Raw genomic sequence first — 27,737 nt, 5'->3', positions numbered from 1 at the left:
TATAAAAAAATTTAATCCAAAATTTTCCAGTAAATTTTTGGAATTTGACTTTTGCAATGATGAAATTTCAATATTGAGTGAAATATTTTGGTATTTATGCATTTTTGTGTTTTACATGTATTCTATATTTTTTTTAATATTTAAAAAATATTGTTTCTTTTTAGAAGAATCCCAAGAGATAAAAATAAAGGTTCATAATATCTCATCTTTAATATGATTTTTTTGAGTAATTTAATTCCATTTTATGATTTTTTTCTTTACATATGCAGGGGACTCCAACTCAAAAAATTAGAAAGATGTGGAAGGGGGGGAGGGTACAACATAATCATAGCATATAAAAAAAAATACTTTTTTTTTCCATAGCATTATTTCAATATCCTGTAACATTGACTCAAGCCAAAGCAAAATGACAGAAATGACTTGGTAACACAAACAATTTTTGGCCAAAATAAGGTATAGCAACCACAGATAATTCTTTTCTGTCTCTCCTCACAATATATATTATTCTTTTTGTTGGAGTCTTCCACAGTCCAGTCTGTGAACTCTCTTTGACAATGCACACAGCAAATTATGAAGACATGTAAGTTTTTTTAAGAATAACGCTCTTTTGAGACCACTTCCAAAAAGCATGGTGCAAAATATGTAAACTACAAGGTCCGATATAAATAAGTCAAGGTGGACCAAGATGATTTTACTGCATTGTCCTTCCTTTTTTAGAAGGATTTTTTTAAATTTTATTGCTCAACGGCAGTGTAATCGTTTTTGACAAATGAAGCACTTTCATTTCTAGCTCTTGGCTGAGTATTGTAAATATTGTTTATGCCTCTGCATGCCCTAAAAATACAGAAGGCAACTAAATGCTATTGGGTAGCATCAGAATCACCAAATCTAGAATAGGCCTATGTATGCAACTGCTTTGTAATGCAAACTGCTGTTTCACACCATAATTTTGAATGATGAATTTTACTGTCCAGGACCATGAACTAATAAATAAAAAATATTTTTTCAAACAAACAGAAGTTTTTAATGACTACTCTATTTGTATCTATTTGTTGAACCCTCAAAGAAAGCAAATGAAAAATTAATAAACCACCAAATAGTCCACATAAACCCCTCCCAAATAACTTAAAAAAGAAAGTAGGACATTTTACCAAAAAGTAGGATGAGTGGGAGCCCTGCATATGAGTATTCATCATATTCAGATAGTTTTTAATCGGAATCCAGAAGTTAAATAAAAGAATTTAATTTTTGAGAAATTTGACATTATTATTCTAATTTAAAACTAAATTTCAGTTGTGCGATTTTTTCGCATTTGTATGACATTTCGACACAGCCTCATGCTCAAAAGCAGAATGTTTTGCATTGCTCTGCAACAAGCCCTCAGCTGACTGGAAATGTTCTGCAGTAAAAATTCCCACAATAGTGTTGAATATATGTGCAAATCTAAACATAAACTAATTTTAAATAATTATATTAATTGGAATTTTTCTCATAAAAATTAACAATATATATACTGATTATATTTTATTGTGTGGTGCATACCTATCCCTTTCTGTGAAAGAGGTTACATTAGGGTGAATTTCTAGTATAAGTAAAACATGAAACTGAAAATAGAATCCTACTGCAATAAGGTGAAAGTGAGCATGAATTATACAAATTCACAAACTGAAAAATGTACCTAAAAGACAAGACTTTTAGAAAAGAAATGCATTAAGCTATTAAAAGGGACAAAGAACATATAGAATGGAAAAATTAAGTAGTAAATTTTATGATGCATTAATACTTGAGAGTAAATGATGGTTGACGTTTTCTTAATTAGATGTAAAATGGTAACAAGTGTTAAAAAGAAATTGATTCAGTAAGTACAATGATACCTCGGCTAACAAACGTCTCCGCTTACAAATTTTGCAGATAACAGATTTTTTTAAAATGATTTTTCTGCTTTGGTCAATGAATACAGATTCAGCTAACAAACATTTTTGATGATATGAATGATATATACTGGGCTCCCACTCAAAAATTAGAAAAAGTAGGAAAACGCAAGACTAAAAAGTAGGACGGGAAATGGTAACCCCCCCCCCCCTCCCCCTAGACCACATAACCACAGCATAATGAAAAAAAATCCCTAAAAGAATTTTCAATTTTGAATTAACTTTTTTTTTTCTTTCACAGAACTATTTCAGTATCCTATAAGATTGACTCAAGCCAAAGCAAAATGACAAATGACTTGGTTACAAAACCAATTTTTGGCCAAAACAGTGTACTAGCACCACTACAGATAATTCTTTTCTGTCTCTCCTGATATATATTAATTTTTTTTTGGAGTCTTCCAAAGTGTAGAGTTTATCAACTTTCTTTGACAACGCACAGCAAATTTTGAAGATGCATATTTTTTAAGAATGATGCTCCTTCGAGACCACTTTCAAAAGCACAGTGCAAAATGTGTAAATTACAAGATCCGATATAAATAAGGCAAGGTGAACAGATAGATTTATTGCGTTGTCCATCCTTTTTTTAAAGAGATTTGTTTACATTTTAATGTCTGTTCAATGTTTTTGAAAAATGAAGCACTTCCATTTCTAGCTCTTTGCTGAGCATTGTAAATATTGTTAATGCTTCTTCTTGTCTTAGAAATACAAAAAGAAACTGAATGCTATTAGGTAGTATCAGAATCACCAAACCTAGAATAGGCTTATGTATGCAACTGCTTTGTAATGCAAACTGTTTTTTCACTAATTTGCACCATAATTTTGAATGATGAATGTTAGTTACTGTCAAAGACATGAAGTAATAAATACAAAATTATTTTTTCCATCCAGACAGAAGTTTTAATGACTACTATACTTGTTGAAGCCTCAAACTAAGCAAATGAAAAATTAATAAACCAAATGGTCCACATACACCCCCCCCCCCCAAATAATCTTAAAGATGATATAAGTTCTGCTTTAGCAGAATGATGAATTGCAATCTAATAAATTTATATTATCTGGCAATATACCAATGATTTCCTACTCAATTAAAATCAATTATACAAATTTTGTTGATAGGAAAAGTAGGACGAGTGGGAGCCCTGTATATGCTAACATAAAATAGTCATGTCATGAGCTGAATTTTTGCACCAATCATCATCAGAATTACTGTTACTAAAGCACGATTTACTAATGTCCACCTTGAATCTTTTTTTATGTATCTCTTTCTGAAATTCTTTGAACCATTTCATATAAAATGAAAGATTCAGCCGAAATAGAAAATGTATCGGAAAAACAAAGTTGGCCTATGTTTTCAGTGCATGCATTCTTTCAGTGCAAGACTCAATTAAAGTATTAAGCTGAACAGTCTGGGAAATTGATTATCTTCTCTGTCAGCATGTATCAGACACACAAATGGGCTGACCAAATCACAAATGAATCGGGACACTTATGAACACGTAAATGTTGCATAAACAGATTTCCACTGTAATGGATTCGAACAAATTGGGCATAGACAAGTCTGACAAACTAAAAGCTTCTTTTTTATCATGCTGTCTAATAGATTGCACTAGGAAGAAAATAACCTCTATTTTATGAATTTTCAACTCAATTTAACGAAAGAAATGTTTAACTCAATTTATATTGGTAACAATAAAATGCACCGAAATGAATTGCAACGAAAACCAATTGTCGTATAAATAAGAAACCTATAAGGAGGGTTCCACCATAGCTGTGGAGTTATTATATAGGCGTGGAGAAATATTAGGATCATAGGCCTCATCATTGAAGCTGGGGAAGGGGCATGTCTCCTGTATCCCCGCCCATGATTACGAGGGCTCAAAAATATTGGGGTGGGGGAGGCAAAAATAATAAATTTCATATTGGCACAAAATTTAAATAACCAAAGGCAAAAAAAATTTCATCACATTTATTGCAAATGAAAACTGTCAATTTTAAATTTGTGAAATCGCAATCTAGTACTTCACTAAGTGATCTTGGAAAAGAACAGACAGACGTGCATTAATTTTAATATATATAGATGATGAACATGTAAAGAGATAAAAATTTGTTTTGTGACAAAATCGACATCCTGACAAACTGATGATAAGTTTGCACTACGGCAAAACGACACAGCGGCAAGTTTGTACTGCGACCAAATGATGCAACAACAAGTTTGTAGCATAACAAATTGATGCTGCGACAAGTTGATCATGACAAATTGACCTAAACCCATTGCAAAGTGATCAGTGCAGAAAAAAACCATAAATGCTGTTGGAACGATACCTGTAGCATGATAAACAGTACTAAGTTTCCATGACAACTAAAAAATTAGTATTGGTGCCTAAAATTTTCTTTATGAAGTTACTAAATCGCAGGCTGAAAGCAGCACAAAATGTTTGGAATTTATAGCAGCATATCTGCCAACACGAAAGAGGGTCACTATGCCCTGAAAAGTCAGAAGAAGCATTATTTTGGACCTTTTACTTCGGGGGAAAAAAATTTTTGGCGCCAAGAAAATTGTTCTGGCATCAAGATTTTGCGATTTATCTAGCCCTGTTGTATACAAAATATGTATTATCATTATAAAAAAGCACCAAAACACAAAAAAATCCCTAAAAGAATTTTCAATTTTGAATTAACTTTTTTTTTCTTTCACAGAACTATTTCAGTATCCTATAAGATTGACTCAAGCCAAAGCAAAATGACAAATGCCTAAAATTCATAAAATAGAGGTTATTTTCTTCCTAGTGCAATCTATTAGACAGCATGATAAAAAAGAAGCTTTTAGTTTGTCAGACTTGTCTATGCCCAATTTGTTCGAATCCATTACAGTGGAAATCTGTTTATGCAACATTTACGTGTTCATAAGTGTCCCGATTCATTTGTGATTTGGTCAGCCCAAAGCACATCAATAGAAACATTAATATTTATTTAAACTTATGTTTTGGAACAAAATGCAAGCAATATTTGGAAGGATGTCTCAAACTGCTGGCACAACGGGCCCATCTTTAACATCACTGGTCAACCTCATACAAAAAACCTGAAGAAAATTTTCTATTATTACTCAAGATGCCAGTTCATTTTTGAGAAATTTTTACATATCGTAGAAAACTTGTGGAAATTGAAGTAAATTTTACCATTTGATTCATTCCACATCCCACAGTACTAATATTCTCTTACAAAGGCTTTTACAAAAAGGGTTGAAAATGTTCGGTTAGTCAGCAAATATGTGTTAAGTTGAAGGTCCTATTATTTTGGGAGTGGGGGAGGGCGATAGGAAAATTTTCATGCGAAAATCCGATCTAGGCCAGGGCTAGAAAGTTTTTTTCCCAGTCTGAGAAAACCAACTGAAAGAAACTTTTACTTTGTACAAAAAAAACAACCTATTTCTGATATCTTATTCATGTGGTGTAATATGTTTATTTTTATAGCTTGAATATATATATATATATATATATATATACAGGGTGATTATAAAAAAAACCATCCCACATATGGGCCCCTAACTATCATACCATTCACAGAAACTGAATGAAATTTTGGCATAAGGTATTTTTATGTATGCGCTCAAGAATGATATGGAAAACAACAGTGCCACTCTAACAGTTACGGTTACAGTGAGAAAATTTCGAAAATATCAAATGGCAACACCAAGTTTTTTGTATTGGAATGTGATCTCCATTGTGAAAAACCCTAAATAGCGTTCGAACGGCAACAATAGCATGAAAATCACCAGCTGTAGATAGGCTAAAAGTGAGGACAACCAATAAGGACAGAGAAGCAGCATAAAATAAAGCATTTTATTGTGTTTCACAAATTTTCCACATGACCTTGTGGAGGACTAATCAGGCTAGGATCTCAGCCGAAGAAACGGTGTGATGAATGAAACGAACATTAATGCTCTGGTGCACACGGCAAAGTCCTTTTTACTTTTTCCTTGCCTAGCTCCGGGGATTTTCGTGCTACAGGTGCCATTCCAACGCTATTTAGTGTTTTTCAGTATGGAGATCACATTCCAATACAAAAAACTTGGTGTCGCCATTTGATATTTTCGAAATTTTCTCACTGTAACCGTAACTGTTAGAGTGACACTGTTGTTTTCCATATCATTCTTGAGCGCATACCTCAGAATACCTTATGCCAAAATTTCATTCAGTTTCTGTGAATGGTATGATAGTTAGGGGCCCATATGTCGGGATAGTTTTTTTATAATCACCCTGTGTATATATATATATAAAAAAGCATTTCAAAATCATTATATACTTCTTTTGGAATTTCAGAAGTGTTATATACACACACTTTTCTACAGTGCAAAAGCAGGAATTGCATCATTATTTAAAGATCTTAGAAATTCACAATGATTTTTAAAAATGAAACAGTGGCTGGTTTTTTTATTCTATATTGCTATGCGGTAAGTGTTTTAATACGATTTTAAACAACTATGCAGTGCCTTGTTGTTGACGATTAGACATTCAAGTTTTTACTGAGTAAAGTAAATAAATATATGATGTGGTGGAATAGTTTTATCAAACTTCTGTTTCACAACTTTTTAGAAAGTTTTAAATTCAACTCTTTTTGTAAAATTCTTTTGAGGAACATAAACTAAAGACCACAGGCTTGCACTCAATTGAATGGGTGAGAAGAAGAATAGTTATCAGTCCAAAATTCTCAATTCAAGATGATCAGGTTTTAAGGTTCACAATCGTGCAGGCAACAACCAACTGACTATGAAAGTCAGCTAAGTTTACCAATGAAGGGAAGTTGGTATACTTCTGCTCTTGCACTCAATATTTAAATCAACATTTATGGAACCGATTCATTAAAAAAACAGAATTCGAACTCGTAACTGTCCTTCTCACAGACTCAATTAATATCAGACATGCGCTAACATTAATTTTAGTGTGAACATTCTAGAAACACAGCCAGCATTTTCAAATGAGAATTTTGGCAAATGTAAATTGATGAAAAATTTAATTTATCCCAAATAAACTAATTCAGAATGAAAGCACAATTTTACAGTACAGTAGATCAATATAAATCAAGCCTTCATCAACTGAGGCCTCTATTAACCAAGGTCAACCGGCCACATACACTTTTCACAGCTGCAGCTTGGTCCATGAAATATTCATTCCGGCGATTCAAAATTTTTTATATACTCAAACATGCTAACATTGAAATGAAGTCCCTCAGTAGTGATAAATGCTGAGATTTGCCATGAGGGGGGCGGGGGTACCCCAGTATGAAAACATAATCATACTCCAATTAAAAAAAAAATCGAACATTTGATTTTTCTAAAATTTTAATTGAAATTTCATTTAAATATACGTCATAGGCACTGATTTCAGTGCTCAGGGTTTCAGGCTCTCGGACTACACGAGCCTCTTTTCTTCCCCAAACAACTTTGAATTATTCAATGTAATCCCACCTTGCATACGCCCATGTGAGTTGTATATACGGAGGAATGGCAACCCTAGACTCCCCCCCCCCCACGTTTTCTTCGTATCAGAGCTCCTACGGTGCTTACGAGGAAATGTTTTTTCCCCCCAAATAAGTCCCGCAGGCTAGACCGAGCACTATCAGTACAAATGAAGCCCAGTCCAGACTAGCCGCGCTGAACCACTCAAAAACCTTATTTTAGCCCATGGCGCGGGGCAAGAGCATTTCGGCATCGAGTGGAGACGCGGGTCTGGACCCGGCTTTACAGATTACCTTCCGCGCACAGACAAAACAGATAGGCGCAGGTAACACACAGCGAAACCGTTCATAGTAGACACCAACCGTTAACAGATACTTTTTCTAATTCCATCAACGGGCTATAATATGTTATACATCCTAATAACGAGCACTCCCTGTTGGCGGAAAAAATTTTCCGTCCCAAAGATGTCCATTATCGAGTTCCTACTAAAGAAAAAAAAAAATGAGTGTGGCCAAAACTATCGCAAAGTTGCCACATTCCGCATTATTTTTCCATCATCTTCCTTCAATGGCGTAGCTTTTCGTGCTTTGGTGACATGACATAAGGGAAAAAAGCACGGTAAAAACGTGGAACTTAATTTGTTCTCACTCATCTAAATTCTCTGTCGATTGGCCCTGACACCAGTAATGGTGGATTTCGTGGATCCAGAACCACCTTTACAAGACATGAGGACCAGTGCTAAAATAATCATGCGTCCCCTCTGGAGGACGGAATTCACATATGCCTTATACTTTTTAGATTTCCTGAGTTAGAAGTTCCGATATTAGATGCTTGTTATTTGCTCACTGTCATGCTTTAGCGTCGGCTTCGATTATGTGTGTGTGAGCTAGACATCACATACCGTATATACTCGTGTATAAGCCGACCCCCCACCACTTCAGGACCACCAAAATCACAATAAATTGAAAACCCGTATATAAGCCGACCCCAAAAAATCCATGTATTTCAGAGAAAACAAATTCTTATATTTTCATGCAAAATTAATAGTTTACGGAAATTTACAATAGAAAACAATTCAGACTTTTTAATCCGTTTCTTCTGAGTCTCCAAGATCATCGTAATCCATCAGATCATCATAGGGGGGTGCGGCATCTTTGTTTTCATCTTCATCTGGGCTGTCATCGCGATTGTCACTTTCATAGAGGATACCATCTTCAGTTCCGCCCATCGCATTGCTGATGCAACACTTTTTGAAGGATCAGATGATAATTTCGGTGGAAACAGAATTCCACGCCTCATGTACCCATTGCCACAGTAGACCAATGTCAGGTTTCTTCAAGGCACCACTTTTTGTAGTTTCTTTATCATCGGAACTTTTCTATTGGATCCACAAAGTCCTCAAATACTCTTTGAAAGGCTTGTTGATGCTCACATAAGGCTTTACAATCGACATTAGCCCACCTGGTATCAAAGCCAATGATGTTTTCGATTTCTTTGCCTCGTCTTTGACATTATCGGGGTTTTGAACATATCCCATACCAATAATGCCGGTTTCTTGAACTGCTACAAAAATGACTGATTGTGGGGGTCGAAATTTTCTCACAAAAAACTGACCCGAGTATAAGCCGACCCCCCCACTTGAGGAACGAATTTTTCCACAAAAAAAACTCGGCTTATACACGAGTATATACGGTAGTTTTTCCTTCAAATATGTGTATACTATTTCCCCGTAATATTTAGAGTAGCTTCCGTAGCTGAACTGCGGCCGTCCGTAGAAACTACGGACAATCCGTAGCAGTTGGCAATTCTGTATCAAGACTTGATATTTAAATAAATTTTCCAGCGATCTACAAATTTTTGTGGATCGGCTCTAATAATAATTGAGGCTCTCATCATATAAAGTTGCGTATCCCTCAAAAGTGGTGGAGTTGTGGGGAAGGGAGACGATGGATGCTGTAGGTATAATATTAAATCATATTTGTTACCCAAGTTGTGGAGCAATGGGGAAAAAAAATTTCAAAAAAAAGGGCAATAGGATAAATCTATAGGAATCTAACAAATTAATTTTAAATACTGATACTGTGGGGGAGGAACACTAAAACCCAATATTTCTATGTATTATGGAGATGACAAATATTGTGGGGAGAGGGGGAGAATCACGGATTTTGATTTTGCTTTTTTTTGGCTCAAGGATCGATTAGGTCAAACTGCGCCAACTTGAACCCGCATACTGGATACAGGTTACGAGTGTGGTCATAGAGACACCTATGTCTGTTTGGTCCAGGGACTCCTTCTCAAGTCTAACCAAGGGCGTAGCGAGGGGGGGGGGACTTGGGGGTCTGGTCGCCCCCGAAATGTGAGAAAATGACCGAAAAAAAGAGAAAAATATTACCAAATCTATCACTTTGGTCCCCCCCCCTCCCGAACGAAATTTCTGGCTACATCCCTGAGTCTAACCCTGATCCAGCGTGTAAAAAAACGGCAAACCTTTGATTGCTCCTTCATCAACCTTGAGAAGTACAAGAAAAAAAAGTAGATAGAGAGCCGCAAGAAAGAAAGAAAACAAAAGGCGATAGAAAACTACAAGGAGCTTTTGGGGTTATGTCTTTCTATTCACATGTGTTGAAACATTGGCAAGAATTTTCGAATTTCCGTTTTCAACAGTGCCTATTCCAGAACTCCCAGAACGATGACGCCATAGGCCAGTCTCGTGACAAGCCGTTGAATCACACACACTTGGCATGGAGAAAACAAACAAACAAAAAAAAAAAAACCCCTTTCTCTCCCACGAGACTTCCAAAAATATGGATACACCGGATGGTTTGAAAAAGGCACACACAGGAAAAAGTCGAAAAACAAACAAGGCCAACATTTTTTTCTTCCCAAGGTCCACGTTTAGCCTCTTTTTCCTTCTATCTTTAACTACGGTAACCTAGCTTCAGCGCATTTATAAAATGAGCAGGAATTGAAAAAAAAAAAAAAACAGCAGTCCTTTACTATCACCCAATACACTCAAGAGCAATTGAATTAGAGACAGCTGGCGGTATGCAACTGAGGCAGCCTGTGACCGACACAGATACGACATAAGCAGAGCTCCGGCAATAAAAAGTGATGCTCACAGGAACGCATTATGGGCAAGACGAAGGATCTAATTGCATTTTGTCGTAATCAAATTGTCGAGCCCCGACGTATGGGGGTCCACTCTATCTCCGGACTTAATCATTGGGATTTTAAATTGCCATGATGTCAATGGTCTACCATGAGTACATCAATTCCCGTAAAATAATCCTTGCCGGGGCCAACTGCCGCTGATAACCGCGTGTGGAGGAACGAGATCAACCAGCTCGCATTGTAGCAGGGGGATAGAGGGGCCACAGTGCAACAAATCACTCTGCTATTTAACGCTGGCGCACTAAAAGGTGTAAGCAGCCACAGCATGGTCCTGAGAACCATTTCAGCTCTTCTATTGGGGTACAAAAGCCATCGTCTCACGAGAGTACCTCTGACCGCAAGCCACAAAGCACAACGATTACTCTGAGCAGGAGACATCGACGTTTGGACTGGACCCTAGAAAAGATATACAAAGGTTCCCTGTTGAGTCAAAATTTATGCTGGTACATGCTGAAGGCAGGGTAAGAGTACGGCGCGAACCTCATGAAGCGATGGATCACTTATACTAGCAAGGTACCCTTCAAGTCGGTGGCATTCTCGTCTGGGGGAATCGTTCACCCGAGAACCCCCATTTCGGGACCTCTGATGCGTGTTACATTGCGAAGATCCTTGACGATCACGTGCTCCCGTTTATGTGGCTGCCGCATCCCATCGGCGACCCCATTCTTTAACAGAACAATGCACCCTGTCATCATCTTTGAATCGTACCGAATGGTACGGAACATTCCACGGACGTTAACTTTATTTCCTGGACAGCAGTCACCAAATATCAACATCAGCTTCAGTGCAGGACTTGACAAATCCAGAAAAAAAATCTAGACGCCAACCCAATAACTTAAAGGAAAGCGTATTTCTTTTGCCCGAGCTAGTAATCACACAACAGAAAATTTTAGACGCCAATTTCGTATTTTTAGATGCCATGGCAACCTCAAGCCTGAGTTTTTCCAAGAGCTGCTTTAGAAAACTACTAAAGCTGGTGTTGCTAGACCTAGATCCAATCGACCACATTTGGGATAGCATCGACAGAAATGTTCAGCCCCCCCCCCCCCACAGCATCTTTGTGAACTGCGGGAGCCTTTGCGAGAACCATGGATTCGTACGGTCCGAACGCTTCCGGTGCCTCGTCGAGTTTATGTCCAGAAGAATCGTCGCCGTCAAAGGTTTCGTTAAACGATACTAGACAGGTGTCTCTAATATCCAGCGATTCTCCAACTTTTGTCACCCGCGGCTTCCTTATACAATTCATTGTTTGTCCGCGGCTATCTAGAATAGTTTGGTAGATATTTTCCCCTTATAAAAGAAAAACTTCGAAGCGAATAGACACACGAACATCTCCAGCTCGTCGCGATTCCCTTGACAAAGGATGGCGACACCGCTAGGAGCCGCGACGCACACTTTGAGAAACACTGTTCTATTCCGATTCTGAGTATCATCACCCACTGAGGGCGTAAATAAAGAACACTCGCTTGGATCACGTTGCAAATTTCGTCGTATTTCTTGCATTCCTTCACAGTTTGAATTGAATTCTCCATAACAAGTGTAATTGAAAAAGACGAATTTGTTTAAGAGAGATCAAACAAAAATCGTCGACGTATATTCCCAAATACAATACTTTCATCTCGTTATTACACAACGGCGATGGTGACTGGAAGCCCAACTCCGACGCAGACAACCTCGATTTCATAAACGACCTTGTAAGAGAAAGAGAAGAATAAAAAATAGCGACCAACACATTCAGGAAGGATGGCCTGTCCTGGTTTAAAAGAAAAGTCTGTCTCTCTCAGACGGGACAGACGCGGCACGCATTACAAGTGGCATTTTATACATCATCACAGAGCTTTTTCTTTTCTTTCTCACTACGTAATAGTGTGGCGTCTCCTTCCGCGCCCCGAAGAGGCGGCCATTTCCGCCACGTTCTCAGCCCAACCACCAAACCAACCAACACTCTCAAGAAAAAAAAGGACATGACCTCCACTCTCCCCCCCCCCCACCAACCTGCTAAAACAGGCATGTTGAAAAACCATTCGTGCAAGAACTTGAAAAAAAATGAAAGCCAGACGAACTTAATTATTGCTATTATTATTTTTTTATTCATTTATTTTTACTACAGTAGTAGTAGGACGAGCCATTTTATATACCTAACAGGAAGAGTCCTTTACGGTTCAGGTATTCAAAGGGGGTCAGGGGGAAAAGATGACTAACAGACACACACAAACTTGTGCAGCCCCGCTGTAAAAAAAACCAAAAAAAAACAGGTTTTTTTGTTGGAACAGACGGACACAATTCATGCATGATGAGAGGGAGGGAAAGAATCTCTGGACCGCCACTGTCACCGCCACTCTCAACTACGCCGACGACACTGTTCAACACGTGATTCTTTCTTTCTCTTTGAAACGTATATAAGAGGTAGAGATTATTAACAGCGGCGTACAAACAAAAAGCAACGCCACTGGTCGGCCGGCGCACGCGCTGGTGTATGTGGGGGAGAAGGAGGGATGTGGAGAGATGTTGCGCAACTGCGTTCCGTTTGGGAAGCGGTAGTTGATGCGAATTTTTTGGGAAAAGAAGAGAGAAAAAGCCAGTTGGAAGTGCCTTGCCGTAGAGACCGCCATCATCATTCTGTAGCGTGGAAAAGGGATTGACTGGAGGGAGCTGGCAGTGGCGCAACGGTTTTAGAGGCCAGCAGACAGTCAACGACCTTAAAGCACAAACTCCTTCCTTTCGGCTGCTCCATCCCATACAATCCTTTTCTTTAATCTCTTTCTCTTGCTCCTTTACATCCCGACCCGATTTCCTTCAAATGAGCCCATTTTCGCACAACGTCCTTCCCCCTCTCCTCTACCACGCATCTTCCGAAACGAACACTTGGGAACTGATTCTGGTGTGATTTGTTTCAAATTTTTTTGCATGGATCGCAACCATTATGTACGTGCTTTTGCCACAACTACAGGCCGATACGGGGGTGGTGGTGGGGGGGACCACCGCAGTTCACACACACATATACTGTATGCCATGGGTTCTTAACCTGTGGGTCGCAAACCAAACTTTGGTCGCAGGGGCTCCAGAGATGGACCGTGCAAACCCCCTTTACAATCCAATTCTAAATCCATTCGTTACATCGCTGGTTTAAGAGGAATCTCAATAATTTTGGTGTCCTGGACTGGGACCCAGGCATTTTTGAGACCACCTTGAGAAAAGCGGCCCGCTTGAGTGACCTGCGACGCTGTTCCAGATCTCCTAATTGGCCCGTGGCATGTTTTCAAACGAATGAAGTGCCCCACATTCTCCTAAAGGTTGAGTACCCCCTAGTTGTATACAGTATTTTTGGTGAGAAATCGGCATCCGAAATGGCATGGTATTCTATTATTACAGAATGAATGAAAATTTAGAATACAGGAAAAAAAATCAGTAAAAGTGAACCCCCCCCCCCCTTTTCAATAATTCGAGACCTTTCTTGATTTGAGAGTCTAGGCTCAGGCCCTGTTGGTCTACCTGCTAAGACGCTACTGACTGATTTCACTTATTTCGAAAAACCAAACATTTTATATATTCATCTCTCAGAAATATTTAATTAGAACTTTCAAATTCAAAATTCACCGATGGGTCGTGAAGTTGATCCTCTTGTTAATTTTGAATTGCGGCTGAAAAATGGTAAGAATCCCTGCTGCACATATACATGGTGTCCGGGCTAAAGGTACCCAAAAGTAACGGCTTATCGTGAGAGAACCAAACAGGATTAGCTATAAATTTAAATTTCACTGAGGAAGACAAATCAAGTTTATTTGCAGGTTAATAAGGTTCAACGTGAATACCCTTAGTGGCTCTGCAGCTGTCCGAACGGCATTTGATCTCTTGTCAAGTGTTTAATAGCATTTGAGACGTTATTTAATCAATTGCTGCAGATATACGCTGTTTCAAATCATGTGGGAGAATCCACATTTCATTCAGTTCGTACACGGAGTTACCGATTTAAATTCTGCTAGCCTAAGCACGCACTGACCTCATGTTATGGCATGGCGTCTACGTGTTATTGCTGAATCGCACATGCACCTCATAAGCATTCCTCCGAGAAACTTCCACAAACAATGGAAAAAACACCCCTTCACATTGCATGGCGAAATGTGACGCGTACGTGTTGTATAAAAATCGCCAAATTTGTTTCTGAGGAGTGCCTGTCGTGTTCTTGGAAGTCACTAGTCTTCCGAATTCGGAAAAAACACAGTAGTTTATTTAGCCTACATTACGTACTATGCGTTAATTTTGAATACAGTAGACCCCTTATTGCTCTCTGTAGATTTTTTTTTTTCAAATGGAAGATCCTCTCGCACCTTGAAGTTTACCACACACAAAAAAAAAAAAACTTTCTGCTGAACCACGACGTGCCCTAAGCAGGGTCAGCTCAACTGTTGCGACAAGCGTCTCAAAGCCGCTCTCGACAGTGCGCTTGAGCAACCTTGGTAATAAATAGAGCCCGGAAGTTTAGACTCTAAAAATGGTGAAAATGGGCAGGCAAAAAGGCACTAAAAATGGTCAAAATAGGTACTAAAAATAGGCGTTTATAATTAATGAAACAAGCAAAAGCAACTAAAAGCTACCATATTAAGGGGTCCAAAAATTGGCTAAAATCTAGACTGCAGCCACAAAGCAGAATGTTTAGCACTGTTCTGCTACGAGCCCTCATCAGCTGACTGGAAATGTACTGCGGTAAACCCCCCCCCCCCATACATGTAAGTGTTTTTTGCACTTTTTCTTAAATTTCTTCCAAATTGTTCTGCAGTAGCGCTAATTGTTCTGCGACATACGTCGCAGATTTTGGCACATTCTGCTTTGGGGGACTGCATTCGCTGAACCTTCCGTTTCAATAATATTATATAATAATTTCATTATGAGTCAAATTAATTTGATATGTTATCATGTCAAAGAAAGTGTTTGTGGTCCCTCAAAATTAGGTCGGACTGCGATTCAATCGAATACTTAAAACGTAATTAGCTAACATGAAAAAATATAGTGATAGCTGAAATTAAAAATACCAAAATCATAACGTTTTCATATGAAGTTATTTAAAAAATATTTTTATGATAACGATATATTTTCTCAAAATTTTCAAATACTGATTTATGTATTTGATTGGTTCACATCGATTTAAAAAAAATGCTCAAATTCAGGAGATGATTTTTCCACATCTAAAATAACACCACGATTATTTGCAGAACATTTATTTTGTTTTAAAAAAATGAAAAACGAGATTCAGAGCTAGAGACATATCAGCTTCCCAATGGTGTAGCCATGAAGTCAACCAATGGGCTATTGGGACAGTCACTGGTCAGCTATTCAACTACAATGCTATGCAATGCATGAGAAAAACATGTGGAAGCAAGTGGAAAAACAAACTTCTAATTTATTTTTGGCTTTTCTTATACATGGGTTGCTTTCGTGTCAAAAACTCTTACAATCTTGATGCGAATTCGACGGTATGTTGTTTTTTTAACAGAAAGCCGGGGAGGCTTAAGCGAGGGTGCAAGGGGTACGGCACACCCGGGCGGCAGCGTAGACTTCAGTACAAGACCCCAAAATTTAACACAGTAAAAATTCACATGACATCACGCTTTTGAGTCATACTTCGACAACGGAAACGTTGAGAAAATAGACAGAGGGCCTTTCACCGTAATACCAAAAACACAAATGTAAGATATCGGGTCGGCTCGAGACAAAATCTGTACCCGTGCAGAATTTATTTTTTGCGTCTCCTGCCTATTCTCCACACTTTTAGCACGGCCACCCTGTATATCATTCCCTATTAAACAATGGCTGATAACTGTATAATGATCGACCCCGTAGTTGTCAATGAAAAAGAGCCGAAAAACATTTCAAATGCATGAGCAATTGAATTCAATTCTTATGCGCTCAAAACATAAGAATTTCTTTAAAAAATTTGGTGAAAGAAACGCTCAAAAATGTATCGTCGTTATGAGATTGCATTTCACTGACGTTAAAAGCGGCATTATTCTCGATGTAAATCGTCCCACGCCTTCATCAAGATCGCTCTTTTTTGACGTTATAGCAGAGTTGTCATTGTAACAGTCGTTATAACTGAGTTTGACTACATTTCCTGAACGTTTCGTTCACAGTAGAGGCGGACATCTTTGTTGGAGACGTGAAATCTGTGCAATCGGCTGCACTGAACGTAACGGGAACATCCCCAGGCTCTACCGACAAAGTAATTCAAGCCATTGTTTTTAAGAACAGAATTGTTCCGGAAAATCCCAACCAATCCAAAAGCGAGGTCTCATCAACTTCCGGAGTAGATCCATTAATAAGTACCACCACCACCACACAACTACCTCCGTCCAATTAGGACGGTTCCAAGTGCATTCAAGAAGCCCAAACCACCACTATCGGGAGACGACTGATTTAGAAGTCATCGTTGTCATTGACAGCTTATTTCTGGGAAATATTTCCCACTAGCAGCTAACAGAATGGCCAGAACCTCTTGAAGAAAAGAAGATCGAGGAAAACCAAATATGCATAATAAATTTAAAAACAGTTACATATACGTATATTTCGTTAAGAGTGATCATTCAAATCCTCACGATCCTCAAGCGAGTACCGACTTGTCAAAGACTAACGACATAACTAGTTCCTGGCCTAATTCAGAGGTTTTCAAACTTTTTTTGAGTCGCTATCAACGTTTATGGCCAGCACTAGAAAAAAGAGCACCTATATGGCAACACCTCGAGCTTAAGCCGGGTTTTCCTAGTGATTCGCCCAGCGCGACACGCCACTCACAAATAAGAAACGCAGCATGACTGTTTTCCTACAGAGCGCAATACGGCTCACGACAGCGCTTTACGTCGGGTGTGATTTGTCGACTGCTTTTGGAGGAGTCAAATGCGTCGTGCGCCGCGGTTTTGCCGATATTCTCTTCACTCTTGTGTGTTTTCTTTCCCTTCCCTTCAAACCGGAGCATGCAGACGACAGAGTAGCTGATGCCAAGGCCATAATATACTATAATATAGCCGCCCTGATCTGATGCGCCACGCTAGGAAAACACAAACACGTAGCGTAATTATGTAACACGTGTCTGCCGGCGCGAAATGGTCTAACGCGGTTCACGCTACGCAACAAACCTGTTCCCAGGAAAACCCGGCTTTAGGGACCTTTCACACGGAGCGGATGAGAACGCGGGTCCGGAAGAAGTTTTAACAATTGGTATATACGGAGCCTTTCAGACGATGCGGAATGCGCCCGCAACTAAGTGTTCATACGGGTCCGGATGGCGTCCACATGTGTCAAAACCTAAGTGCGGGCATACAGGAGGAGTTTTGCACATTAGGTTATATGGAACTATTCACACGATGCGGGTTCGGGTGGAATTCGTCCGCATCTTCGGCTACTTTTAAAGATGATTTTGCAAGGAATTTATTTAATTACTTGCCATAAACACCCTTAAAAACATCATATGAAGGTCGCTGTTCATCAATAAGATGTACACACATACGTCTATCCCTCCGTTTCCTTTTGAGATAAAGGAGATATAGCAACTTTAACTGCCTTTTGGCCATACTTTACAATTTTATGCAATAAAACCTGCCGACAACGGCCACTGATGGGAACATGAAATGTAGCCGCTATTGGGAAGTGGCCGTTATTGGGAATGTAATTTCATTTCAGAAAGAAAAAAAAAAAACTATAGAATTTGCGATCCATGTAACACGTGAAATTATAAGCCGTTCTGTAATTCATTACGAATATAATTGACTAAATTGTTTAATAACTCTTAAATTTAATTACAATTTTTTTTAAATTTTTATAAAATTATTTAAAAAATATAACTTTAAAATTATTTTAAATATTTTTTTATTTTTGAAATTTTTAATCTTTTAATTTTCTTAAACTTTTAAAACTAAATACTTTTATTAAACAACGTTATTCCCGTACGGCGTTCACTCTGTGCCGGATGAAGACGTTTGAAGGCCCTAAGCACTTGAATATATAGTTTTGGTGTCCCCCCCCCCTCCCCACATATATATTTTACACGATATCGAGTCTATAAACTAAAAAAAAGTGAAATTTTATATTTCAGAAGTAACTAATCTAAGGATGGGATTTCACTCTAAAAAGTTTATGAAAGTTATTTTATAAAGCTTGAAAAAAGCAAGCAATGCCGATAAATTTATCTGTTACATTTGAGCAAATGCAACCAATCAGCTTATTGGCAGCATTTGTAAAAGAATAATTATGAAATTTTTATAGTGTAATCCGGGCTTAAGACAGAATTGTGATGTGAATATTTCTAAGCACAGACATTTTGAAGTCTCCACCCCTCCCAGTTTTTTCCACTTGCAAAGCCTCTCTTTGATATCTCCTGAAATTTTTTTTGAAACATCATTGGATGCTTTTCGAATTTTTCTTTCATATTTTCAAAAAAAGACTTTTTTCCAAAATCTTTTGAAAATATTTTCTCCCATCGACTACTTGTGAGGATCGAACTGAAGGTATCTTTATACCCATAATCTATGGTGCTCTAGATTAAACCACCAAAGAATGGCTCTAGGCTGCCTATGAGCACTATGAATCAGGTGTGAAGGAGAAAAATAATTACAAAAATTGAAGGGAAAAAAAAAGTTTTATGCACAAATTTCAAACTAAGAGCGCAATGGACTGAGTGACTCGCAGAGAAAACCGTGAATAAAAAAACTTCAAAAAAAATTAAATACTTTTATTAAACAACGCGCTATCCACGTATGGCGTTCACTGGGTTAAAACAAAATCAGGGCGTAAGGCCCGCAAATATGTGCTCGTGTGAAAGGGCATGTGGATCCGGACACGCGTTCGCTCCGTGTGAAAGGGCCTTAGACCTCCACAGACCATAATGTGATTATTGAATGGAATGTTTCAATTAAGGTGCGATCATGTAAAACTCACGAGCACTAAGTCGGGCACAAGCATTGCGCACTATTGGATATTTCAATTCCCGAACAACAGATTGAAGATGTTCGTCTTTAGAGGTAAGACTCGTAAATTTGATTGTGCGTTGCGACCAGCGTAAGTTTGACACCCACACTCCCTTCTTCGAATATGTGTAATGGAATCCAGAACGAAAGCCTTTCCTATATCCAGAAACGGACAGACAACAAATTACGCCATCACGAGACCAGACATCGTACAGAGATGATGGAAACGAAGAGAAGTAATAATAATGATTGCTGGAAAAATTATTTTATTATTCTTGCACAATAAAGGAAAAGCATGAAGTCTCAATCTTCACCCTCATTTCAGCATTAACTCGGAAACAACGTCGATTACCTCGTTTCTGCCACTTCCTATTATTCCAAAAAAGCAAGTGATACCAGTGGTGGTACCATGTTGCCGCCTTCTCGCGACGTCTGTCCCTGGCAGAATGTGTAATTGCAAATGTCCCCACCTGTTGTAAAACAGCAAGCTCTCTCTCTCTCGTACGATGCAGATTTATGATGTCGCAAATTCAGATGTAACAGCATAGATCCTATTTCTGGATTGAACAAGGGAGGCATCGTAACTTTCATGTAACAAACAAGATTACGACGTCTCGTTTGTTTTCTTTATTACTTCCAGACAGAGAAGGTACGTTTATTTTTCAATGTGAAATGGAAATTGAATTTGAACGAAGAACTGGTAGTCTACAGTTTGAGGCACCGAACAATCATGGAAAAAATTTGAAAATCTGGGCAATACGCCTTTTTTTAAATTCAGGGCCGGTTCACGATGGTTTTCTAAACCGAAGTGGCCAGAAACTTCAGAATTTCTCCTTTACTCATGACCTTTAAAGTGAATATTGAGAGGCATTGACATTCAAGGCGCGAAAAAAAGGGGGAGAGTTAATAGTGTTATTTTGCAGGAAAAAACATTAAATTCACCCCCCCCCCACCCAGAAAAACGTACGCCTATTCTAAAAGAGCTCAGGCCTTGGTGTAACATACATATCGTACTTTAATTTTTTTTAACACTAAATTTACTTGAAAAATTATTATAAGGGGCTCGCCGGAAATTCTGACCAGCGGGCTCAGCTTAAACACGTGATGCAATCATCACAGATGTATTTTGGATATGAACCACCCGTGTGGCAAATATTCCATTTGAGAAAATTAAAGCCGTTTTATAAGGTGAAAGATGGGTTGGGTAAAGGGAAACAAAATATTTCACTGCAAGGGGGCATAAGCAACCCAAATTACTGACTAGCCTTACCATATGCCTTTTTTTCCTCCAATCGACTTAAATTACTTTCCCCGACTATACTGTAACAGCTTACGACTGATAGGAGACTCGGTATCCAGAGGATCGAACACGTATATTTCTATAGAGCTTCTCACATGAAGGTATTGGCGACGAAATATCCTACGCAACGGAGTCACTGGCGACATTGCATGCTAGTCGAACGCAACTCTTGAAATATGTATTTCTTAATATTTTTGTCGGTCCAGATTGAACGAGGCGTGCCCGACGCTGAATTCTGCAATAAGATAAAGTTATATATATTACACGTAACTTTATATTTTTCTACAGAAATGTTCTCGGATGCAACCCTAACCCCAAATCCCTCTTGTGGAATGTGTGTAAGGGAGCCAAGCATTACGTCAGCAGCATTTTAGCCGTTTTTGACCCGCCCCTTGTCGGCAAAATTTCGTCAGCACTGTCCCCTACCTCTTAGGGGTCATTCAAGTATTACGTCACCATCGGGGAGGGGGGTGGGGGTTTGAAGGTTGCTTACGTCATCAACTACCCTTTTTGAAGATATGAATATTCTAAGCTGCTGATAAAATTTTGCTGACAAGGGGAAGAGGGTCCAAAATAGCTAAAAATCTGCTGACGTATTTGAATGGGCCACTTAACGCACATTGGGATCAGCAACGTACGCGAGGGGAGGAAAGGGGACACGAGCCTCCACCCATACTTCTTCAGACGATCAAAAATTTTCGATGCAAAAAATATTTTAAAAATAATAATTAAAATATTGGAAGAAAATACCTTGATATGTTCATCATAATAAATTTCTATTATTTCACTGATATTTTAAGAATTCACAATTTCTCTAAGAAATTCATTGCGACCCAATTTTAAGCCATATATGCTCAACCCATGGCCCGGGAGCCAAATGTCGCCCTCAGGATTATCTGATGTGGCCAGCCACCTCAAACTCAAATTTGTTAAAATGAACAAAGTGGCACATTTATAGATCAATCTATTTAGATTATTTAATTTAAAGATCAATTAACCCGTAGCATAACTCCAGAGCATTTAAGCGGCCCGCAGTGCAGTTCTACATAACTTAAGTTACCCACGGCACATTCCCAGATTACTTAAGTGACCCACGGCATACTCACAATCATTTGAGTGACACGCGGCACAGTTCCAGATCACTTAAGCATCCCGTGACACATTTCTAGTGCACTTAAAAGATCCGCGGAACATTTAGAGATCATTGAAGTGGCCCTATAGAGGGCTTATCAGTAGGGGAATATTAGTTCAGGTGCCCACAAAGTAGGGAAGGTTTTTGTCGTTGTGGCACAGTCTGTACAGATGTCATTAAGATGATTTCATATTTTTTTTAAATCAAGGGTAGTTGATGACGTAAGCATCATTCGCCCCCCCCCCGTCATAAAAAGTCAGATACCCGAACCCCCCGCCCCCATCGATGCTGACGTAATACTTTTATGACCCCGTAATGCAAATATAGGTCACGTGTGGGCGTACCCCTCTCCAGGATAAACAGTTATGTTTTTTTTTCTCGGTATAGCAGCAACATAATCAGCTCTTTAAAGGAAACAAAACTTTTTCATTCTATAGAACACTCCAAATAATGGATATTTACAACATGAATTGGACTTGCCTTAGGATTATTAACAGTCACTCATCAGGGCCCACAGGTAATCAGCTGATTTATTAATTCCAGTTAATTCTCTTTTCTAATTCCGTATAATGCAAGAAATTTGATTCCCGTTGGCCGTAACGATGAATGTTATTTTCAATGTATGAACGTGTACCCAAAATATTTTTCTACCTATTCATCCTTTTTTCGTGAAAATAATGGTGTAAGATGATAATTATTTATAATTTGGGGGTGGTCCGATTAAACGATCAATCGTTAATTGCAGTTAAAAATTTTAGTTGAGTTAATCGACTCGATCAAAACTTTTTTAAACAAAAGTTTTTGGATTGACTTTTAAAAAAAAAACCGATTAGATGTCATATAAATCATGTTTTATACAGAATATTTTGGATAAGTGACCATATTTTAAAATATTTGAATTAATATTTTGATAAAATTAGACAACGAAAACTGATGATTTCAGTTTTAAATTGAGTTTGATGGGAGTTTTAGAAGGCAACCAAAATTTATTTTTAGTTTTTCGTGTTCTTTGAAGCATTAGCTCATTTCCTCACAAGTACCATTCGGGAGGTGTTTCTGGGAAAACAAGCAACAGTATAATCGAAAGTTGTTTCGAAATCGGTGAATAATAACCAAAAATAACATTTTTTAAAAAGAACGACAAGGTCCAAGTGAAGAAATTACAGGTTTTGGCAAATATGTTCAGTATATTAAACTGCTTGAAGCGGGCAGTCTTAATTTCTTAACCTATTCCTATATTTGTTTACATCTAACCGAATAGGTGAGTGAAATGCATGAAATATATTTTTATAGCATCTACTAATACTATATGGTGACAAAAAATATTCGCTTAAAATTCGATTAATCGATTTCCAGCCCTATATTTATAATCATAAATAATAAAATATCAACTTTATCGCTGCTAGAATCGATATAAATTTGATTTTTTTTTTCTATCCCGGTTCATAATGCACAGGGAGATAAGGAGGTGAACTAAACACTGGGTCGTTTTTACTCATTTTTCCTGGCTTTTAGATTTTTTTTAGTAGCGCCGTGTGAGGGAGAACGGGCAATTCGACTCGTTCAAGTCAAATCAACTCAAGTTCGATTTGAGTATCCCCGTGTGAGGCCTTTAAATTGTTAATTAAAATTACCGTATTTTAATGTGTATAAGGAACTCCTTTGTTTTATGCACAAATTTCAAACTAAAGATCTTTAGTGCTCGTGTGAAAGGGCATGCGGATCCGGACCCGCGTTCGCTCCGTGTGAAAGGGGCCTTAGATAACCTTTTCAGTTCAGAGGGTCGTCTAGAACGTCTAGAACAAATATATTATTTCAAAGAAACGGTAACGGGGTTGATGGAATATTAATATGCAAAATAAAGTGTCACTTTCCCAGCTTGTTGTCCACGGTGAAGATCTTACATAAAGGAACAATTGCAGAAAGATCCCCGTAAATCACTATAAAGTTTTAGACCAACTCTGAACAAACGTCTGTGGATACACCGCAGGGAGAGCAAAGTTTTTATAATCACAAAGAAAAAGCTACACAAACTTGTGGGTATGGTTAAGTAATACCCACGAGTTTTATATACGTACGACTTCTATATTTATCGGAGCACCACTTCCTTGGGAAAGTGGAGACGATATCGATCCGCACACACACAAGGGCGCTCGCTCCCTCTTTCTCTCTCTGGGTTCGAAATAAGAAAAACACAGTGATCGTAGGAGGGCGAAAGGGCGGCGAGAAAAGGACGACGTGGAGGGCGCGCCCTTCGGCGGTGCAAAACTGGGAAGGGAGCACCATACTTGATGTTGCTTGGGGCGGCGAGGGCGCAAGTGAAAGAGTACGGCGAGTGTGTCGGATAGATCGATCAAGCAGCATACATACATACACACACACTATGAGCGGCCAACGACCCTATGCAGAACGCGCACGGCAGACAATTCTGCCATCGCGCTGCTGTCCCGGCTGAAGGGCGCGAAGCTGATACAATGTTGCCGGCTGCGACATGACGTAGAGAGAGTGTGTGCGTGTGTGCGTGTAGCTCGCGTACTGTTCTTTTTTTATTCCATGACTCAGAAGCGAAATCAAAACATCAATGTGTGTGTGTAATATACACTAAATGTGGTGTATGTGTAGCAATATGAAGGTATAAATTACACTGAAAGGAGGCGACAAGATCCTTTACCCATCATTAGTTTTCTTGTAATTATAACCATTAATCCACCATGTCACTGGATGAAATCGATTAAATCATTTCACCAAATCAAATAATTCTGCACAACATTCGAAAGATATACGCATGTTTAATAGGGACTCGAACTCCGTGTTCGCTGAACGTGCTTTCCGTAACCTGTCCAAAAGGCACGTTTGATACTGATCGGATCGGTGAAAATTGTTTTGTTCCAGCAGCACTAGAATGCATATACTGTTTCGGTTCCAATAATGAAAGTTGGTTCATTGCCAAAAAAGATGAAAAATATCCAAGTATGCCGGACATCATAAGTCACGTGACAGACAAAATCCTGAAGAAACACCGAGGGAAAAAAGGGGGAGGGCATCACACACACACACACATACTTCAGAATGTGCAGCTGATTCATGATCAGAGTGAATAAATCATGATTCAAGGTTAGAATGGTGAAAATCAAGACTCTCAAATCGGTTACAAGAACAACGACTTTTACCAATGTGTAAATATAAAAATTGATGTCCCATTGCGATTCACTGTAAAAATCAAGTTCCGAATGTAAAATTTAGTATTTTCGCTCTCAAAATATCACCCCACCCATACGAAGGCTGATCTTGCGTACGACCACAGAGTAATAATATCTTAAGTCTATGCGTACGACCCTGCAAGGAATTTTTTTTTTCCCGTGAGCAATTCTGCCATTTCTCGTTTTCTTTCATGAAAACAAGAGGCTTTTTCCTATGCAGGAGCTAGGCTTTGACAGCCCCCCCACGCATAACCAGTAAACCAAACACAATTGCCAAGTGACAGCATCATGTTTAAAAACATGGATATCATAGCGTTAGGAAAGTTGATATGCACCAGCACTGTGGGACAAAAATGGACAACTGTGGTACCACAAATTTTGGTCTCTTTGAGCGCTATTGGCCGAGATGATAACGATTAAAATGTCACAGTTTCAGCCGTGTCACGGCTGAAACTGTTATGTGGCGCTAAGTTCTAAAGTCATATGAGAGGCCATGTGCCATAACAATGAAACCAGATTTTCTTAAGCTGATAAGATAAATTACGAGGCCAAATAGGGTATAAGTGATACTGTATCACCGATTGGATGGTGAAAAACAGAAATATTCATGGTATGTAAAACCTCTTGGACATTCTTTGCCCGCCTATCTTCAACCAACTAGGTACCTGCTATCCAGGAGCCGCAAATAGCTCTTCGGCAGGAATGACCGCCACTGTCCTCCGCTCAGCATAAGCGGATACAAACTCCTCGTAAGGGCGGGGGGGGGGAGGGTTGCGAATGACCACCTACGTCCTTCCATCTATGCCAATAATAAAATTTATACTTTGAGATTGTCCAACCTATGCATCATATTGAAGGCGATACTTCAATAACAATATGAATTTAAACAAAAAATATTCTGACACTGAACAATGTTGAAATGAAACATATTTTATACTTTTTACGAGATGTTCACTATATTTGCAGTTCCTGCATGAAGATAACTGAACTTGAATTCGGGAAGGCACCGTTATATTTTTGTGTTCTGGCTTATCGGCATCTGACTGGAAGGGCTGCATGAGATAATCTGCTGTGCCCCCTATTTTTTGAACAATATTTAAACATTTTCTCTCTGTGTATTAAACTGTTTTGTCATTATTATGAATGTTATTGTTGATGTATTACATTGTAATAAACCATGTTCCATGATAAACAATTAAATAATTTGTTTAAAAATTAAAATTGAATTGAAAAATAATACAATTTTTTACTGAAGGGAGGGACGGCCGACGGAGGCGATCGCCCTTCCTCTGCATCCATCTATGCTGCTCAGCCGATTCATGTAATTGAATGTACTAAACTTCGATATGCAGCTCGTCAAGGGCGTAGCCAGGGGGGGACGGGACTTGGGGGGTCTGGTTCCCCCCCCCGAAATGTGAGAAAATGACCGAAAAAAGGGAAAAAGATGGCCAAATCCATTGTTCTGTCACTTTGGTTCCCCCCCCCCCCGAACGAAATTTCTGGCTACGCCCCTGCAGCTCGTATTAACTACTTTACGATCAAAGGACGTAATATTACGCACAAACGCCAGTGGAATGAATTCAAACAAGAGAGAGGGGGGAGAGTTCACTGTTTTCTTTCCTCTCTCCTGATCATCCCGAAGCTTTGTTGCTACCTTACAATTTTTTTTTTTTGGTTTTTGTATAGCCCGATAGTGATTTTTTCCTCACATATGTATCTTATAAGAGTGGAAGAGAACAGGTAGAATGAGGGTAAAAAGAAATCTAACCTTGTACCGTCATTCTTATCACCTTATCTATTACTCTTACAAAACACAACTCTTTCACTCGTTTTTTTTTTCTTAATTTTTTCTAACGTGCGGTTAGGTTAGGCAAGGTTACTATATTTATTGCTGATTCGTCCCATAGAGAGCATCTGAATTTTTTGCCAATTCACTGGTAAGCGAAGGGGTTAAAATCCAGAAAGGTCACACTTACGTTGAAGTTTGCTTGACTTTTTTTGAGGCCAAATGATCCCTTTCTATGTAGAAAAAACTATCTACTATGAAATCAGAAAATGTTAAGTCTTCCTTAGACTCCAACTTACCAATGACATATAGAAAATTTGAGGTTCCAATACTAATTTTCTAGTCACTTGGCTCCTCGAATATGTGAAGCCGCGGTTTTTAGAATAGCCATATTCAACAAAGGTTACAATTACAACGGGGCAATTTCCCGGGTCCTCGGGGAAAGCGAATAGGTAAGCTAATTGGATGTAGAGAGCATTAAGAGTTAGCGATTACTCGCGAGCAATCAATCGAATCAAAATATTTTGAGCTATGCCGAATTTACTGTTGCGTGTTGTGAGCTCAATTTTCAGACAGCAGTGAAAATATGCGGATATGCAGCTCTCAACCAGCAATATCCGGCGCTGAACATTCTTTTTTTTTTTATTTTAAAAGTGAGGTTTGGGGGGGGGGGGTCACCCTGAACTATGATTCTTTTTTCTTCCTGGAGAGAAGTACGCGTTTTCATTTCTGTGTTCAAAGCAAGAGGTAAAATGTTGTTGCTTTTCCACGACGTCTGCCTCTGGTAGAATGCATAATTTGCAAATGT

General features: G+C 38.7%; 1 protein-coding gene across 3 annotated transcripts in view; it reads right to left on the bottom strand.

Annotated features, from left to right (window-relative positions):
* Nucleotides 1–27,737, bottom strand: part of LOC149081057 (transcriptional regulator protein Pur-beta-like) — a 53,814-nt gene that overhangs the window by 10,268 nt on the left and 15,809 nt on the right. The gene's annotated exons all lie outside the window — the stretch shown is intronic.

The sequence above is a fragment of the Pholcus phalangioides genome, unplaced genomic scaffold, assembly GCF_987345545.1.
Source record: "Pholcus phalangioides strain wild (caught in Gottingen) unplaced genomic scaffold, Ppha-v1.0 ptg000010l_1, whole genome shotgun sequence".
NCBI classification, from domain to species: domain Eukaryota; kingdom Metazoa; phylum Arthropoda; class Arachnida; order Araneae; family Pholcidae; genus Pholcus; species Pholcus phalangioides.
Note: the sequence above shows the minus strand (reverse complement) of the source record. Positions and strands in the feature narration are given on the sequence as shown.